The sequence below is a fragment of the Canis aureus genome, chromosome 36, assembly GCF_053574225.1.
Source record: "Canis aureus isolate CA01 chromosome 36, VMU_Caureus_v.1.0, whole genome shotgun sequence".
NCBI lineage: Eukaryota > Metazoa > Chordata > Mammalia > Carnivora > Canidae > Canis > Canis aureus.
Window position 1 is genome coordinate 23102547 of NC_135646.1, and position 20024 is coordinate 23122570.

Sequence of the window (20024 nt, forward strand, 5' to 3'; positions counted from 1 at the left end):
AGTATAATCAAAAGCTGGTTCTTTGGAGGAAAAAAAAAAAAAGATGATCATTTTACCCCAGTTTCTGTACCTTGCTAAATATACAGTAAGTTTTCATTTCAACATTAAATCACAGGATAATCTCCTGGAAGATATTTTAAATGGTGACTAAACACAATATACACAGTTTCAAAAGTGTACATAATCTCAATTGAAACAGAAATCAAGACAGATCCACAGATATTTCGAATCAAGTATCAGATAAGGGGGAACTTTTACATAACTATGCTCAATATGTTTAAAAAATTAAAATCACATACAAAATAGATGAAAACAGGAAGAATTTTAACACTGAACCTCAAAACAATGAGATGGAAATTCTAGAACTGAATGATACAATATCTGAAATTCCGGGCTTGTTAGATGAGTTTAACATCAGACTAGGTACAACAGAAGACTGGTTGAGCAAACTTAAAGACAGGTAAATAGAAAATATCCAAAATAAGGACCCAGCGGGGTGGGACTTTTTAGAAGCATAGCATAAATAATACGTGGGACATAAACTCAACCTTTATTTATCCCATCCCATAAGGAAAAGGAGAAAAAACAGGGAAGAAGCAATATTCATAGTAATAATGTAATATAAATTTCAGTGGTAATTACCTTTGCGGGTATTGACTGGAAAAGGACACAAGTAAGCTTCTGGGTGCAAAAAATATTCTATATCCTGACCCAATGGTGATTATGTAGGAGATACACATACACTCACACTTCATCAACCTTTAACGATTCATACGCCACTAGAGCACAAATGTTTGTATCCCCCCCCCAAAAAAAAATTATATATTAAAACCTAATTCTCAGTGCAGTGGTACCTGGAAGGGGGTAAAGTAACTGATCATGAGGGTAGATTCCTCATCAATAGGATTTGTGACCTTATAAAAGAGACCCCACTCATTTAAGCATCCTCATAGAAGACAGCCTGCACATCCCTTCTGCCAGGTAAGGACCAAGCAAGCAAGCAAACGGCTGTCCACGAACCAGAAAGCAGGTTCTCGCCAGGCACTGCATCTACCAGCACCGTGATCTTAAACTTCCCAGGCTGTGAACTGCGAGAAATAAACTTGTGTTGTTCGTAAGCCACCTGCCTTAAAGTATTTTGTCATAGCAGCCCAACCTAAGACACGCTTACTAGAAATAAGTTGCATTTCAATGAGAAGCCTTTAAAATATATATAGTTAGGATCCTTATTTTGCCTCCAGTTTCTTCCAGCCAGGAGACCGAAACCACACCAGCTTTTGTGTGGAGATAATTTAATGTAAAGAATTGCTAACTAGGAATAAAATTCTTAAGTAGGTAAGTGAAAGAGTAAAAGCAGGACTCTAAAGCATCTCAAAAACAGCAATGCAGGAAACAGCTAGCAGCCCAGGGACCAGGGGATAAAAAACAAAAGGTCAGATTATTACAACAGAATCTCAGAGGAAGGGCACAGGGAGGGTGAAGGAAACCCAGACTCCCCTAAGGGGTTGCTGCTCAGCTGGGGCTGGTGACTCTACCTCGGGACACCAGGAAGCTGGTCCTCTCAGTGTTGACAACTGCAAACTGGATTTAGATGCTACTAAAGCATCTATCACAGCAGCCAGGGACTGATAGGAAGCCCACAGGAAGCTCACCAGGAACCAACAGGAAGGAGGCAGAAGTCCCTGCTCTCGCTTCGCAGGCTCCCTAATTTTCCCCTAGCACCCTCTATTGGCCAAGTCATCCAGGGGGCCTGTGACCAGGCTGAAATGTGAGGTGCAGAGGCCTGGCCCCCAGCATCATCAAGCTGAGCACAGAAGGCTGGCTGTGGAGCTGAGATAGTAACTTAGTAATAAGCACCACTTCAATCTTAATTAGAGTTGAGTGATAAGCGGTTTTTGTTTAGGGATAAGATTTTCCATTTTTTATACTCTTATGAAAAAAATGATAAAACAAGAATCGTGGTGGGGTGGGAGTCTATATTCAGTGGCTATGTGGTTATAAACACAAGAAATCTGAACTTTATTTCTTATCAGTCAACAAGACCAACCTTTTATAAAGGACAAGATAGAAGAACTTTTGGGTTTGGTTTGGTTTTTTATAGTAGAGATATTTTTTTTAATCTCCCTGATGTTCTTATTGATCTGACTCATGGTTTCATAGTCCTGTGTTCCCATTAAGCCTGAAGTACTTTATGGAAATGTGCTTTTGTTGGCTAGTCCTTAGCATCTACCACCGTACCTGGTAGGTCCTCAAGAAACATGACCAATACCTATTATGTTGTCTTCGTATATAACAGTAGAGTATTGCTTGAAAGGTTATCACTGCTGCTATTTCTTACCATTTAAAACTATTAGTGCATTAAGAAAATCTCTGGTTCAAGGTTTTGACATGATATCAGTTTATTTTTTCATACTGGACTATTACAGGCTTAGAGGTAAATGAATGTTCAAGGTGCACAGTTCAGAGATCATCTTGCTCAACCACACCCACATTTACTAATAAATAAGTTGAATTCCAGGAAGGCTCCATGACTTGCCTATCATCACATAATTTGAATTTGGGTTTGTCGTTTCCTATACCCCACCTACTCTCCTCTACTGTTTAACAATTTTGCAGCTGACACAGGTCTTTAAATATATCCCGAAAAGAAACAAGCAATTGACAATGGCTTAAAAAAAAAAAGTCTCCTATTTGAAATCCTAGATGGCATCTTAACACCTGCCACATAGTAATAACTTTATATTACTCTATTTTATACCTCACCTGTTATATAATAGCTGCTTATTGTGTGTCAAAACTGTTTTAAGGACTTCGCATGTATCTCAAATAATTTTAATCATCATCAACCATCAGTAGGCATTCCAGTTTTACAGATGAAGAAAACAGAGAGAGATTAAGTCATTTGACCAAGGTCACACAGCTATTAAGCTATTGAAACCAAAATTCCAGCCCACACATTTTGCCTCTAGAGCCTGTGTTTTACTAAGACAACATATCAACTGTGACATATATCTCATTTTCTCCATCTTTTTATTCCTTCTGAAAACTAATTTAATTTCCAGTTCAACTCTTTATCTGTATGTCTCCTCTCTACTTGAAATCACTGCAACCTTTGAAATCAAAATTATGTAGTCTTTAATGAATCGGACACTTCACATAGTCTTGTAGGAAAAGCAGCCACCGAATCAATTACCTATTGCCACGATAACTATGTAACAAACAATTCTTAGAGTTAGTGGCTTCAAACCACCACTAATTATTTCTCATGAAATTATCACTCTGTAGAACAGTTCAGCTGATCAGGGTTGGGTTCAAATGATCACACCTATGCCCAGTCAACTGCTGGATGGACCGAGAGGCCTCAGCTAGGACACCTGTCATCTTTCCCACCCTCTCCCATTCCTCCAGTTGGCTAGTGCGGGTGTTCCTCTGACAGTGACAAGAGTCCAAGTGAATAAGTGGAATGCACCAGCACTTTCAAGTCTCTTCTTGGGCAAATTTTCTTTAAGTGGCCAAAGAAAGTTACGAGGTCAAGTCTGATATCAGTGTGGGAGGGTCAAAGGACATGGCTGTAGGGAGATACAAAAAAATGGGGCAATTGAGTCAATCTACCACATATACATTTCTTATTTTGCCTGGGCTCCACCCTCAAATTTATCAAAAGAAATCCTTTATTTAGGTAACACGCAAGATGCTTCTATCTCAACGCATTCTTCTTTTCCCTTGGGGAATCTCGTAACTGAAGTGGTATATCCCTAAGGGAATTATCAAATGTCACCTCAGTAATGAAGATTAATGCCATATAAGGCTTGCTTTAATACATAAGCATCTAAAATTTTTTCTGCATATAGTAATATTTAACTGAACTTTATTTTATGATAAAGTAAATGAGCTAAGATAAATGAAAGGCAATGTCTGCAAATATTAATGTTAATTTGAATCATTGTGAATTAACACCTTCTGCAGAACAGTCTGCACATGGTGAGTTCATTTGGTTGGTGAATGGAGCTAATACAGATAGAATCATGTATTTAATTTCCATTTATTCTGCGCAATGGCCAAAGAGACACTACCTTATTCTTACTACCTTCTAATTACTAGCAGAATGGACAAACAAGTTTCAATTCATCAATTAGTGGATTATCTCACTCATGCAGGAAATATTTGATGAGCAGTTGTTATGTCCTTAGTTCTGGGCATACAAAGGAGAAGTAGTCCTGGTCTCTGTCCCTGTCCAGTCCCCCCTAAGGGAGAGAAGGAGACCCAGAGTGGATACTACAGATACCTTCTGTGGTCAGGTATATGTGAGAGCAGTGAGCTCAAGCTGAGTCTCAGGTGGCAATCATTCGAGCACAGCCAATGGAGAGTCCAAGCAGTTCCTTGGATTAGATCAGAGACAAAGGGCCTTGTTTTACATTAGCACTCTGGTTTACAGATGAAGTAGAACAATGGGAAGGCATGGAATTAGGTCAGATAGACACTTTCTTCAAATAGGTCCTGTGGCAAAGAGTTCTGTAAATGACCAAGTGCCATGGCAACGACCTGAAGCAAGTGCTAGAACACCTAGGACATGGAAGCAAAATGAACAAATACAAAACAATAGAAACAACAATAATAATGGTTGTGATGAATTGTTTCAAGTATTGTGACCCCTCTTCTCCGTGAATCTTAGGGCTTCAGTTTCCTTTTCCCTGTAAGAGCTAGCAAAAAATTCCAAAAAGCATGAGAAAGCACAGACATTAGGTATAAGGAAAAGTATTTGTAGGCTTTCTGTCCAAGGCTGCTTCCTATCCTGCAAGGCCTAGTGAGTCTTGGGTGTGTTTATTTTATTCTCATGATTGTGTCTTTTTAGAAAAGTAAATGATAAATAAATGGCTTAAGTTTTGTAGTAAAATCATTTGATACTCTAGAAGAAGAGGATGAGGAAGAGCAGTAGGAAAAGGAGAGGAAGAAAAAGTTGCCTCCATTCCTGAGGCCTAAATCTGTGTGTAGATGAGGATATAAGGTGCTAAAATATGTCACTAGAAATTTAAAGGTGGGGAAATTAGCCCCTGTCTTCAAATGCAAGAATAAGGTAAAAAAAAATATCTATTAAAACAAGAATGTCGATAGAAAGGCCCTTCCAGTTTTAGGCAGATGATATATTTACTTGAGAGGATCTAAGTGGGGAAAAAGACTCTGAGAATGCATGGGTTTGAAATAGAAAAGTAGGAAGACACTCTAGAAAGTCCACCTAAGAAGAGGGGTTTAGCAACAAAGGAAATATGCTGTTTGGGGAGCCCAATCAAAAGTTTAGTAATTGGTAAGTTGTTTCCCCCAGAAGACAGCCCATGACATAGATAGATCCAAGGAGGCAGAGAGCCTCTTGTTGCTTCTCTTTGTATGCAAGCATGCTTCGGTGACAAATAGGACATCTAAAGCCATGGTGCAAGGAAGAAACTGGTCTTCCTTCTGTACTTGTCTAATACTAACAAATGTCAAATCTGTCTGGGAAAAAAAATCACTTTGAAAAAGAATTGCCCTGATGGAAAGCTCAAAAACCACATTAATCTTAGTATAAAATCATTTGGTCAGGTTATAATTTTTGAAATAGGGACTCATTATGAAAATGCTGATATCGTTTTCACCATAAAAACACTGATTATTCATAGTACCCATACTATTATCTATTTCTGTAACTATATTTGGAACTTTCATATTATGTTGAGATTAGTTATAGATTTCATCAAAGTGACACATCTGTATTTTGTTACTGTGAATTTTATGTGGCGCTGGATCACAGTAACAACTTATGTAAGAACAAGCTAAATATAAATCAGTTTATCAGAGGAAAAGAAGTCTAAAGATTTGAAATACCTCAATATCTTATCTTTTTTGAATCAGAAAACATGGGGTGACAATGGAAAGAATATCCAAAAGAAGAGGGTGATGGTTTCAATTACATGATGATTATATAATATTCCTAGATATTTTGAAACATACATTTTGGTTAATAGAACCATGTTGCATTTGTGTGTTGGGCTAATTGTAGAACTACTATTTGTGAGTGAAAAAAAAAATGTTTCCAATAAATTTTACCTGCCCATTTACCTTTGTTTCTCACGTTGCCCTTTGTATCAGATGTGTATTGCCAATTAGAAAGGAAATTTTGTTCACCTTTAAGTTATAGCTTCTTTTTGTGCCAATAAGATATGATCACAAAAAGAAACAAGTGTGGAATGTTAAATGATTCAAAGGCAGAGAGCCCAAAATTATTTAGGGCTTTTCATCTTCACCCACGAGGCCTGTGCCCATCCTGTGCTCCCTCACCTATGAACGTGCTAGCCTTGAGCTCTAGGCAATGTCCTTCCCATTCTGGAAGCAGCACTTTCACTGCTCCTGAGCCTAGAAATTACACACTGTGTTACAGGAAACTCTGAGAAGTGGTACAACCCCCCAGTGACGAGGTAGGTCATGTATGCCCCCTTCTGCTTTGGTGTCATTCTAGGTACAAAGGATGTGGTGTCCCATTTCTTCCCCAGGCCCTGCCTGGGTAGGCAGAAATAGACTCCACCTGGTACCATATTCAACTTTTACTTTGGCTCAGTAGTCCCTGAGGTTTTAAAACTAAAGTAAAAACTTACTTCCTCTTCTCTCTCTGCATTCAGAGGCAATCAAGATATTTTTTTTTTTTTTTCTGGGCAGGGTTAAGAAAGAAATACCAAGAACAAAAGCACATTAGCTAGTACCTCAAAAATATCTTCTTGTGGTGGAGGTGGGGGGCACCTGGGAGTCTCAGTTGGTTAAGCATCTGACTTGTTTTCAGCTTAAATCACGGTCTGATGGGTTGTGGGATTGAGCCCCACATCTGGCTCCACATTCAGCGGGGAGTCTCCTTGAAGATTCTCTTCCTCTGCCCCTCCCCCACTCAAATCAGTCTTTAAAAATATTCTCTTGGGATCACAAATATTCAGATCGTGAATAAAAGAATATAGTCACTCTCCTTTATAGAATCACAATGCATGTTACAGGGGGCAATTATTCTGTTATTGTTTGCTCAATTCCTGCCTTGAAACTCTGCACTCAGTACCTTGATTCTACTATTGAACTTGTGCCAAAGTAAGTCCACAGTAAGCCCTAAGACACAGGGCTCACCTAAGCGTAAGGCCTCTCATGGTGTCAGTTGTTTGAGAGAACACAGTCTCAGGCCAGAGGAAGAGCCTGGGACATACAGCTTGAATCCTAAGAACAGAATATAGGATAAGGATGGGACACAGAATAAATGGAGTTCTCTGGTAGGCTTTGTTCCATTCCCAAAAATCTCAGGTGGCAGTGAATTTGAGGCAGTTAGCTGTAAAAGGCTAAGAAAACTACTTTGTAAGCAATTTATATGTTCCATATACTCTTCAAGTAGACTTTTTTGTACCTTTTAAGTATTTAAATAAAACCACCTGGGAGTCATGAGGTGCCTGTCTCCAAGGGAACAGATTTTGACTCTGTCTGGGCCATAACCTGCTTGCGAGGAGCAGCGTACCTCTTGAGACCAGTTCAGAGATGACTCTGGGTGAGAAACCCAAAGAACCCATGAGGTTCAAGTTTGCCTTTTCTCAACTAGAAATTCTCACTCCAAAGGCATATCCAAGAGCAGTACTCTTCAAAGCCAGGGCTCCTTTACCTTAATGTAAACACCATGAATGCATGCACACATACACACTGCACCTCCCAAACCACAAATTCTGTAACCTCTGTGGCCTAGCCCATACCCCACTGAAGACACAGCAGTCTATCACTAACACCAAAGTTGACTTGTTAAACTTCACCCTGATTGATATCTTTCCGATTTCCCATATATAAATTATGATTTATATAGAACATGCCTTTGAAATAACACAGGCACTATTCCCTCCATGACTGATGGAAAGTCCCTGCTACAGCGGCTTTGAGTTTTACATTAAGGGTGATTCTAATATCTAACAGATCTGTTGCAGGTCAGACATGGAGGATGTAACATTAAAGAAAACTTGGTTCCTACATTCAAGAAACTTAGAGTCTAATGGTAGAGACAGAAATATAAACAAGCCATTAGAACAAAATTTCCTAATTGATATTATGGGAATTAGCATGGATTAAGGAGCAAAGCAAGGCACCTTAAGACAAGACATTTAAGTTTGTTTGTGTGTATGTATGTGCTCAATTTAATTCTGATTATAAAATCTTTAGCATAAAATACCAAAAAAAAAAAAATGCCACCAAGAATATCCTTGGAAATATTTTGTTCTGTTGTAGAAGCACCTATTTTTGAAAAAGAAATTTGACATATATATTTGATAATTTACTTTTCTCTTGAGACTATGCTTTTCAGAAATTTTATGTCCTCCAATATTATTATACAGGATGACTGGCAATGTAAGTAGCTTGCTTTCCATAATAACAGTAAGTAAATATATGGAGAACATACTATGTGCCTGGAAATTTTCTAAGTACTCTACATGTAATATATAAAATATTTCTAAATTAAACTAAACATAAAAACATTATGATAAAGATCATTTAATTTTTATTTTAATATTCTTATTTGACAGTAAATAAGGCAGAGAGCAATGATGTAAACTAGCCAAGGCTAGTAAATTCATAGCTAGTAATAATAGTAATACTGTGTGAGAAGTAAAAGCACAACTCAACTCAGAAGTCCATTTCCAAAGGCTATTGTTTTTAGTTATACCACATTGCTTCTCCAGCCTATTTTAAACACACACACACACACACACACACACACACACACCCTCTCTACACACTCACAGACTGTATGAGCACATATATGTGGCATAGAAAAAACAAAAAAACAAAACCTCATGGAAGTAGAACAGATTGATGGGTGCCAGAGGTGGGGAAATTGGTCAATGTTGTCAAAAGGTATAAACTTCCAGTTATAATATAGGTAACTCTTGGGGATGTACTATCCAGCCTGGTGACTGTAACTAATGATATTGTATTGTATATTTGAAAGCTGCTAAAAGAATAGATCTTCAAAGTTCTCATCACAAGAAAAAAAATTTTAACCATGAGACATGATAGATGTTAACTAAACATCGGGGCAACCATTTCACAATATATGCAATTACCAAACATTATGTTGTACACTTTAGATTATTTTAATGTTATATTTCAACGTTATCAGAAACAAACGGGAGTAAATTAAAAGCAGAACCAAACACACACTGCCTACAATACATATACTTTCAATATAAAAACACAGGGGTTAAAAATAAAAAGATAAGTAAAAATGTACTAAATGAACACTAATCAAAAGACTGGAGTGTCTAACATAATCAGAAATAAATATATTTCTGAGTAAAGAATATTAGCGATAAATAAGGTCAAGTTATAAAGATAAAGAATTCACTTAATCAAAGAAACATAATAATCATGCACCTAAAATCAGAGCTTCCAAATATTTGGAGAAAAAAATATAGAACTGAAAATACAATAAATAGACAAAGCCACAATTATAGTCATAGATCTTAAAACTCCTTTCTCAATAACTAAAAGAACATGTAGATAGAAAATTATTATTTGGATATGAAAGACGGAACACAATTACCAACTTGACCTAACTGATACATTTCTTATCAAGTGTATGTGAAACATTTATCAAGGTAGGCCATATTATGAGCATAAAAAAAGCCTCAGTAAATTTAAATTATTAAAGTCATACAAAGTATGTCCTCTAATCACAATGGGTATTAAAGAAAAAAAAAACAGTAACAGAAGATATCTAGAAAATCCTCAACAATTTGGAAACTAAGTAACGTATTTTTATATAACTCATAGGGCAATAAGAGATGAAAATTATAAAATATTTTAAACTAAGTGAAAATATATCAAAAGTAGTGGGGAGCAGTGAAAGCAGTACTTAGGGAGAAATCTGTGACATTAAATATATCTATTCCTGCCTGGATAAAGTTGGAGGCCCCAAGGTCTTTTTATATCTCTAATAGCCAGTTGTCTTATCTTCCAAACTGCTAGCAATTTTGCTAGAACGTCTTTGTTAAAATCTTTGTGAGTTTTTTTTTTTTTATTTGATTCTTGTCAACTCCATGTATCAGAAGCTACACCCATGATTTTTCAGAGTCATATGGTCTTTGTATGGGCACTTGGGATGAATCAGACATTTGTAAGATCATTCCCTTGAACTTTCTAGGACCTCTTCTTGTCCTATGACAGATCTACTGGAAATCACCCTAATCTTTTTGAATATCTTAACAAAGGGTGTTTCAGCCACACTCTTGGTTTGGTTATGTCCTACTAGCTATGTCTTTCTGATAGTACCCTGGGTTTAGTCTTTAACCTCAGATTGTGTTACAATGCTCAATTGTGTTATAATTGATCTGATAAGAAACAGTTTTATGTTTTAAACCTGAAATTTCTGGGTTATTTATATCCCCTCTGAAGTCTGCATGTAAACTGGCCAGTCCTTTCCCAAGCATTCATTCTTTCTCCTATTTTATCAAATTCAACTGGCAACAGCCAATGCCTACTTTCAGCATTCCCTCTAAAGTCTCCTCACCCGACTTTGCAGGTTTATTTCATGCATTGTTTTCATACCACAGGCAACAGTTTTATCAAATTACCACTATGAAACATGGGTTTCTATTTTTTCAAAACCTGTGTGAAAATTTCCCTACCATCCCATCATCTTGACCAAAAGCCAGTGCCATGTATTTCAAGGTTTTTATGGGAGTAGCCTATTTCTTGGTATCAGTTTCTGTATTAGCCCCCCTTTTTTTTTCTGCATGAAAGATCCAACAACTTAGTGGTATTTAGCAAGAGAATGTTCTTCTTCAGCTTGTGTCTGCTGGTGACTGAGCAGCTTGCTTGGAGAACAGACCTATGGGTTGACTTCAATGGTTCTGCTCTACATGTCTCATTCTGGCAGCCAGAATGGGAAGTCAATGTGTATTCAGAGAATGTTATTCTTATGGCTATGTCAGAAGAACAGGAAAGTAAGCCCAACTGCAAAAGCACAGGTCAGGCTTCTCATGTTGTATCCTAACATGTCAATGGTCAAAGCAAGTCACATTGCGAAGTCCAAATTCAAGGGATGAAGAACTGTATTACACCCACCAGTAGACCTAGACCAAAGTGATATATGATACTATGACAGAAGAGTAAATATTTAAGGCCAATAATTTAGTTGGTTATAAGGAGAGTGGGAGAAGAGGAGTTTAAGAAAGAGGAGTAGAGAGGCAGGGGTTAGCTGGAGGAAGAAAGTGGGGACAGAAGAGGCAGGAGAGAAGAATGAAAGAGAAGAGAAGGGATGGGAAGGGAAGGGTGAGGACTGAACTTATATAGGCTTGTAGGCTGACAGGCTTTTAATAAAGGCCTCCGTTTCATGCCAGTTGTTTCTCTTGTCCCCTATATCTTGTCTGCTATATCTGACCCTTGAACCACTCTGGGGTTCTGATGAGCACCCAAGCTTCACTTCTCTACTGAAATCCTCTTCTGTATATATTTTGTATTTCATATATCAAGAGGTTTCCAAAGCCTTTCCTTATTCCACAATGTGTGTCGTAAGCTTATTCACTGTGGGTCTCCTCCTTGTCTGTACTATTCAACCAGGAAACACTAGGACACAGTTACACCTGAACCGATTCTTATAAAAGGACTAGAATTGATGGAGGAAAAGAACATTCTTGGAAGACAGACTGATAAGAGTCAGAGCATGAAATACTTTGAAAAACAACCAGTAGGAATTCAGATTTTAGTCTGCATGTAGGCAAGGCCATGGAGAGTGTTAAACAGTAAATAGGGTATTTGTACCATAAAATAATAATCCTGAAGATCTCCAATTGAACGTGGCACCCAAAACCCAGACATTTATCCTCGTTCCTTCTCCAAACCCTACCAAAAGTCATAAAACTGCTATGATTCCAGAAGATCAAAAGAATGGAAGAGGCAATGATAGCAGATGACAACTATATTATGAAAGAAGTTCAAATGGTGGCTAACTTAACAAAGCTGAAAAGGATTTAAGTGTCAAAGGAAGGGATCCCAGTGAGGGGAAAAATAGACCTGCATTATTAGAACCTGGAAAGGCCATGAAGAAGAGCAGCCAAGTACTTCTGGAAACAGAAGTTCTGCAAACAAAAACAAAAGGATTGGTTGAAACTTGGGAGATGGAGAACTTGAAACTCCGATCCCCGTTCACCATCCTAGTCAGCCTGGTGGAAAGCCCTCTTGCACCCAGGCAGAGCGGAAAATGCTGACACCCTGGGAAAAGGTAAACAGAACAACCTGTTTCTTGGGGACACAATAGAAGGCTGCAGGGAGGCAACACACTAAAATGAGTGGGATTAAATAAAATCTATTTTCTAAGCCCTGGCTTATATCTTCTAAGCATGAGTTTGAAGGGTTAGAGAACCCAAAGACTAATTAGAGAACACAAAAACTGAAAAAAGCTCAAGAAAAACATGTACTCAGCCCCAAATTTGGCAGAAGTCAAGTAAGATGACAATTTAAGAATGTCCTTGGAATGTGACAGTTAGAAAACCATTTGCACCTTAAAAATAAAAAAGGAAAAGATAAAGAAGCTGGGTTTTGGAGACAATATTTTAACCCTGAGGAATTTCTAATGCGTCATGTCTATCACTATGACTCATATGGGTTGCAAAAAAAATTTTGAGCGAGAAGGCATTCCTGGAATCCTCCCATCATATAACACAGATGACCACCCACTCTACATATGTAAAAGACAAGTCATGGCAGGAGCTCTAATGAGCCAAACTTTTTCAATTTAATCTTTAAATGATCCTGAAATTGATAGCCTAAAATTTAGGCCCTAAATCATCTAAAGATGCAGAAATTTATAGATAAAAGACCACCATGTTTGAATGGACTTAATGACCTCTGTTCTTAAAGAAAAGTGGCAGGAAATGTTCAGTCTGATTACTTAAACAGTTTTATAATAACATTATCGAGACTATGAACTTCTAAATCATGATATTAACCTAAAATGTAATGCGTAGAATGAAGTCTTCAGCCTTGCAGCCTTCTCAGTTACTGATAGAACTAAAGGCTTCAACTTTTTTTTTTTTTTTTTTTTTTTTACAGAAACATCAATGCAGCTAGAGCATGTATACCATTCCTTGTCACTACGTCCCCTATATCCTCTGCTCCAACCCTGATGATCATTCTTATAACGTGCCATACATTTCTCATCTTCATGCCTCTCTCCTGAGAATGCCCTCCCCTCCTCTTTCTTTTTCACCTCCTCTACCTGGCCTACCTCTACTGCTTTTTAAATAGCAGTCCAAAGCCTCATCTGTGGAGATTTTGCTGGCCCTCTCCAGGCAGTTAGTAACTGTATTCTTTAAGTATCAAAGCACTTTATACAATACTTTCCTATGGCACTTTCAAATTGTTTTATGTGTACCTGTTGATAGACATGTCTCCCCACTACTATGAAATCAAAGGCCATATCACATACAGCTTTACAGTCTCAGGGGCCAGAAACCTTTCTGGAATACAGTGAGTTTTGGGTAAGTGTCAGATAAAAAGTAGAATTATTTGATTACTATTCTTACTCTCTCTGTGCTTCTTTTCCCCCACGACTCTGGTTTTTGTTTTTCACTTTTATAATTATCAATAAAAATACCTCATCAAACTTTAATTATGGAGCTTTACATTTTTTTCTGACTGTTGGCACATCATTTACTAAATGAGGATCACTATGTCAAGCAGTTAGCCAGAAGTCTTGGATCAGAAACTTGAATACATCAAGTCAAGAAACCAAGCTCGAGTCTATGTGTAAAATTATTTTAATGACCCAGTATCCCTACATCTGCTTTTTCACTATTATTAGTTTTGAGAGTTTAAAATAGACAGTACCACATCATTCTATATGGTATTATTATATATGCATGTGTAACCGAGGATTACTATTATCCAAAGAAAAATATATGGAATCTCTTTTGAGTATATGTTTTTAGAAAAGAGAAAAATTTTATCGAATATGGTATAATACAGTAGATAAAGGAAATGTAAGGAGGGGTGCTGGGTGGCTCAGTGGTTGAATGTCTGCCTTTAGCTCAGGTCATGATCCTAGGATCCTGGGATTGAGTCCTGCATTGGGCTCCCTGTGGGGAGCCTGCTTTTCCCTCTACCTGTGTCTCTGCCTCTCTATGTTTCTCATGAATAATTTTTTTTTTAAAAAAAGGAAATGTAAGGGCAAAAAACTCACTTATTTCAAGATAAATTTGGTGTAGACGTCATTCATCAACTGCTATCTACCAGGAACTGCACTAAGCACTAGAAGCTCATCAGTAAGCAAGACAGACACGGTTGTCTGACCTCAAGGAACTTACAATTTAGTGGGGGAGATGATTACTTCAATACATAAATGAAAAACAGAATAAGCATAAGTTGTAATTCCCAAAAAGGAAACAAAAAACCAGGACGATGCGTTCAAGGTTAAGAAGGGTGGATTGTTATTAAATAATGTGTCAGGGAAGATTTCTCTGGGGGGTTGACATTTAAACCAACACCTGAACAAGTCAATTCTGAGGTTTTGGGGTCAGTAATGAAAGAGTAGGAAAAGATCAGTCAGTCCATGTAGGGGGCTAAGCCTGTGATTATTCACGGGCTCTAGAAGTCAAAGTAGGTAAAATCTAGTGTCCAAGGAGAAGAGCATACTAAGATGAAACCCTGGAGGTAGGCAGATCATGTACGGTATCACTGGCCATAAGGAGTCTGGATTTTATTTCAGAGGAATAGGAAAATATTAAAGGGTTTTAAATGGTAAAGCGACAACATCTAATTGTCATTTTTAGAAGGTCACTCTGACTGACGTGTACAAAATAGAGTAGAAAAAGCAAAAGGGAAAGTTGGCTGCTTTTTGCTGTGCAGGTGTTCAGGTGAGAGGTAATCATGTTTGGGCTAGCAGGGTAGCGGCGGAGATGTAGATAGAAGCAGAGGGATTCAAGAATATAGTTTGAAAGGAAAATCAATGGCGCTTACTAATGGCTTAGAGGTGAAAGTGAAGTTAAAGCAAAAATCAAGCTCAAATGAGGAAAATGGAGGAAGACATTTTGGAGCGGGTGGCTGGGTTAAGATCAGGAGTATATATAGTTTGAGATGTCTGTGAAGTATCCACGTGGATGTGGGGAGGATATAGGAGTCTGGAGTTAAGGAGAATCTGGACTGAAAACAGAAATTTAGGAGGTGTGGGCATATGGCTGATATTTAAACTCATGAAAGGAATGAGCAGCCTAAAAGGATGTAAAGAGAGCAGACAAGCAAACCCAGTGGAGCTCCAAACATTTACTCACCAGTTGACCAAGGAAATGAAAAGAAAATATCAAGGAAATGAGACAAAGACCCACAGATTGCCGTGTTGGTGAAACGAAGAAAGGTTTCAATAGGGGAAGAGTAGTCAACTCTGTTGAATGCTGCTGAAAGGTTAAGTAAGATGAAGATACTTGACAACACGAAAGTTACTGTGACCTTGACAAGATCTGTTTTCAGTTGAGTTGGTAGAGGCATAAACCGTGTTCAACTGAAAAAGTAATGGGGCAGAGGGAGGGAGACAGCTGGTACAGAATCTCTGAGAAGCTTATGCTCAAGAAATGAGATAGTAGCTACACGGAGTGTGAGCGCCAAAGAAAATCTTTGATGGCTTCAGTGGGATTTGGGTGGGGCATCTTTCAGGAAGACAAATCCTAGAACATGTGTTTGAACACTAGTAGAAATAAATAATTCGCTATAGAGGGGGAAATGGTAGATGTGAGAGAGATACAGAAATAACTTAAGGAAATATTTCAAAAGGAAAGGGGGGGGGGCATGTCCTCCAGGACAAGTGGAACGAAGTATCTGCCCTTGAAAGGTAGAGGTATACTTCCTCCATCTTAACAGCAAAAAAGAGAAGGTAGATGCAGCTGTAAGATTTGTAAATTTACTGTTAGGAGGATGGAATACTCTAATAAATTAGGCTTTTTTTCCCCCTTTTCATAAAGAGAATGGAGCTAGGTAAACATCTGACCATGTGGAAGTAGGGAAAGTTAAGGAAAGAGAAAAAGTATAAAAGTCCTCTTGGGATGTGGGGAAGAGACTAGGGTTGGGAAAAATGCTGAAGGTCTATGTGTTCTTGATCATGAGTTAAGAGTAAAACTTGTACCAGTAGTGTGAATTTTTTTTTTTCCCCTCATCATTTTGCTGCTCAGATTCAGGCACAGAGAAATCAAAGGAGTGGGTTTGTACAAGCCTGGAGATTTTCCAGATGAATGTGGTGTGTTCAGAGATGGACCTGGAGTGATGGCAGAGCCGGGATTGGAGAGTGGTGACTGAGATAGTGAGGGATATGAGGCATGGTGAAGTCTCTCAGAGAAGAAAGATGTCCTTGATTCTATCTCTTCGGTAAGAATCCAGAGAAATTCTAGAACATTCCTGTCCCTATGTCAGTTGTCAGAGCAGCTGCTGCTTTTGGTTACAGACAGAATAATGGCAGTTATGAGTCACATCCCTGGATGCCCTTGTATGGCAGCACATCGTTCTATATTTTATTACTCAAAATATACTGTCTTTCCATTTTGATTTACTTAGCTCAGTCTGAGGTTTTTTTTTTTTTGTTTTTTTTTTTAAATAGAATCCTATCTATAATGTGTAGTGTATATTTGAATTTGCTGCGCATGGCCACGCTCCTCCTAGGCTTATGATTATAGTCAGCAGTGGGCTTGGCGACGCTTTTATACTATATGCACCATAGAGACTGTCCATTGAGGAATAGTCCTAGTGGAGAGTCTAGGTCTCTAACACATCTCCGTTTCCAGGGGCTGATCCACCGAAATGGAAGAGGATCTCAGAATTTGTCAACTTTATCCCACCTGGTGAAGTTTTCAATGGGAACAAAGATCTCTTTCTTCTATCATGGACAAACTCATGTCCCAACCATGTTCGGACCCCAATCCAAAGAATTCGAAACAGTAGCACTTGTATCCCCAAGAAGCCAAAAGGAAGCAGAAGGACCCAGCACACTGGCAGCGAGGAGCTTTCTATAACAGATCCTTGAGAAGAAAAGAGAAAAAGGCCTTTAGAGCATCATGCAGAACGACAACTATGTCAGGGCAGCCATGACATTAATATTTGGGGGTAACTAGTGGTTCTTCTACTGAACAAGAGGAACAGCTCATTCTCTCTGATGAGAATATTAGAATCAGGCTCAGAAGTAGACTCACTGACGAAAGAGAGAATTTAATGCCACCAAGCAAAACTTGTGCCACTCTCATTTTCCCAACTGTATATGCCCTCTTTGACAAATATGCCGTTCTTTTCTCAACAGCTCTCTGTTCAAATCGTATGCTAGCTCTTTATCAATGGAATAAATGAATTTCATGCTTCAAGGGGAAAAAAGGAAGCTGCAAGAAGAATTGAAATGTTTAAGAACTGCTTTTGAAAGGATTATATACATACTTACATGCACTCACTTTTAATGAGGAAATATAAAACGTGTTCTCCACTTGTTATTTCTCTGACATTAAGATCTCTCTCCTCCTGCCTTTTCCTCTCCCTCCTTCCCTCTCCCTCCCACCCTCTCCTCTCTGTCTCTCCCTCCACCACCACTCTCCGTTTTCAGCTAAAATGTCAGAATCTACATAACTAAAACATAACCACCGCATGCAATGATAAATGAGACCAAACAGCCCTGGTTTGAGGAATCTGGGGCAGGGCCATTGGTTGGCACCACCTTTGTTATACCAGAGAGGGAACAAGGTATCAGCCCCATGAAGAGATGCCCTTGAGATTTCCAGGTGCACTGGAGCAGGAGAAGCTGCCACTGGGTGCGGGACGGCATGGTAGGAGAGAGGAGGGGAAGTAAACACGCCCCATGGCTTTCCAGCCTTGAGCTCTGACAGAGCTATGGGGAACCATTCTCTCCACCCAGTGCCCCAGATGCAAGGACTGGTGTGAGCCAGGCACCCCACCCCCACCCCACCTCCCTCTGAGCTAGGTCTGGCTCCTCACCTTGCCTGCTTCCCAAGCCCTGCATACCCTGTCCCCAAGCCAGGCTCCCTCTGCCTGACAGCAGCTGGTCTGGCCCCAGGCTCTCCCAACCCAGGGGGCAGCTCCTTGGAGCAAAATGCACAAGAGCAGGCGAGCCAAAGAAAGTGATCGGTGTAATTATTTGTCTGTTTGAATAGGTTTACTCCTTTTTTTGCTGAAAACCCAGACTGTGGGCTGTGTCATCAAGAGCCAAGGGATGCGGGTTGTTCATCCTGTCTTTAAGGCAGTAATGACGTGTCCCTCGCTAGGAAGCAAGGACGCAGTATGGATCAGGGGTGGGGGGAAGAAGCCGAGACTGGCAGGGATGCAAAGGAGACACACAGGCAGAGCTAGAGGAGAGGAGTGCAGAGAGAGGGAAATAAAACCACAACCAAGGAGGTGAATTCTTATCTCCAGACTCAAAAAAAAAAAAAAAAAAGCATTAAGACCTGAGGATATGTGTGGGCTCCCAGCCGCAGATTTTTCCGTGTTGGATTTGATTGTCACCCCTGGTGGCCTTGCCACCTCAGTGTCCCACCTGGTGGCCTGGCAGCCTGAAGATGTGCCCAGCCTGCTTCTGGGCCGGAGACAGGCCTAGATGACAGGGTTGCTTAAATGAGGCCATGGAGGAGTGATTACATGGTTCAATTCCTCTAACTTATTTTATTATTACTGTTGAAGGATAAATATAGAAAGGAGAGAAAAGCCACTGCAGACTTTGAAAAGAATGTCTAGCAATTTCTTTGTGGTATGTTTAGTCTCCTGCATTTACCCTTACTTTAAGTGCAATTAAACATCTGAAAATCTGATACAGAAAATAAAGGTAATGCTGAGATAAGACTTTTTTAAATTAAATTTTTACTCAAAATCTGCTGCCAATTTCCTCTATTTAAATCTTTCCTTTAAAATGTCCATTCACTAAAACCCACTCGAATTCATATTTATAATGTAGATATTAGTGTTCCCTCCCAAACTTGATAAATTATATATATATATTCCAACATATCTTTATTTTTAATCTCTCCACACGCAATGGCCAACGTGTAGCATTAGGCGGATGTCCTTCTGACCGTCATAGTCATCTTCACAACTGGCTCCAAGATGGTGACTACAGAAATCAAGCAATAGCCTGTGTTTATTCTTGGAGGTGGTGACAATCAAATTGGCCATACAGAAATCCAGTTCAAGAACAGGGAACAAAGGTGGTCAGAGCCAGCATTCTAGGTGCTTATATACATTTCATCCGTATGCTCCACGTGCGTGCATTCTTTGTATTCATCGATTGCCTGCCCTGTGCCAGCATCCTGGTACATGCAGGTGTCCCAGGGTAGCTAAGACACCTAGCAGCAGCAGCGTCCTCTCCTCAGGGAGGACCAGCCTGGAGGTGGGTCTCGAGAGACAATGGCAATGTAGTAGCTGCAATAGGGCAGCCCAGGACGCTCTGGGAACACAGGCAGGACTCCTGACCTAGCGTGGGGCTCCACAAGTCTTGCAGAGCAAACAGCCTCTCTGATGACCCTGAGGAAGAGCAGGATTTAACCAGGGAAAGGGCGGATGGTGGGAGAAGTTCATTTTTGAGCCCAGAAACCAAAGCAGAGGAAAGAAAAAGCCCAAGTGATTGGGGCAAACAGGACCACATGATGAATGGGCACAGATGGAAGGGAGGTCAGGGAAAGGGAGTAGAAGCCAGCAATCACAAAGAGCTGAGCAAGTCATATTGAAATTTCATTTTATCCAAACACTGTCTTTATTATCACTGTATAATCAGTTTCTAAATAAAATTGGGGGGGGGGCACTTGATGGAAGGAGCACTGGGTGTTCTACTATATGTTGGCAAATCGAATTCCAATTAAAAAAATACAAAAAAAGTGTAATGACTGAAAAAACAATTTTAAACAAAATTGTAAAGTAGAAGTTTTTCTACTTTTTAAAGAAAAAATCAGACTCTATTAAGCTCTATTTTGCACAAAGCTTACAGCATATTTAGAATAAAAATAAAAGTTTTCAGAAAT

General features: G+C 39.2%; 1 long non-coding RNA gene across 1 annotated transcript; it reads left to right on the forward strand.

Annotated features, from left to right (window-relative positions):
• Positions 1–380: 380 nt before the first annotated feature.
• LOC144305897 (uncharacterized) lies at positions 381–19746 on the forward strand. Its single transcript, XR_013372911.1, has 3 exons — positions 381–460; positions 16197–16389; positions 16803–19746. It is a non-coding gene; the product is annotated as an uncharacterized LOC144305897 (long non-coding RNA).
• Positions 19747–20024: the final 278 nt, after the last annotated feature.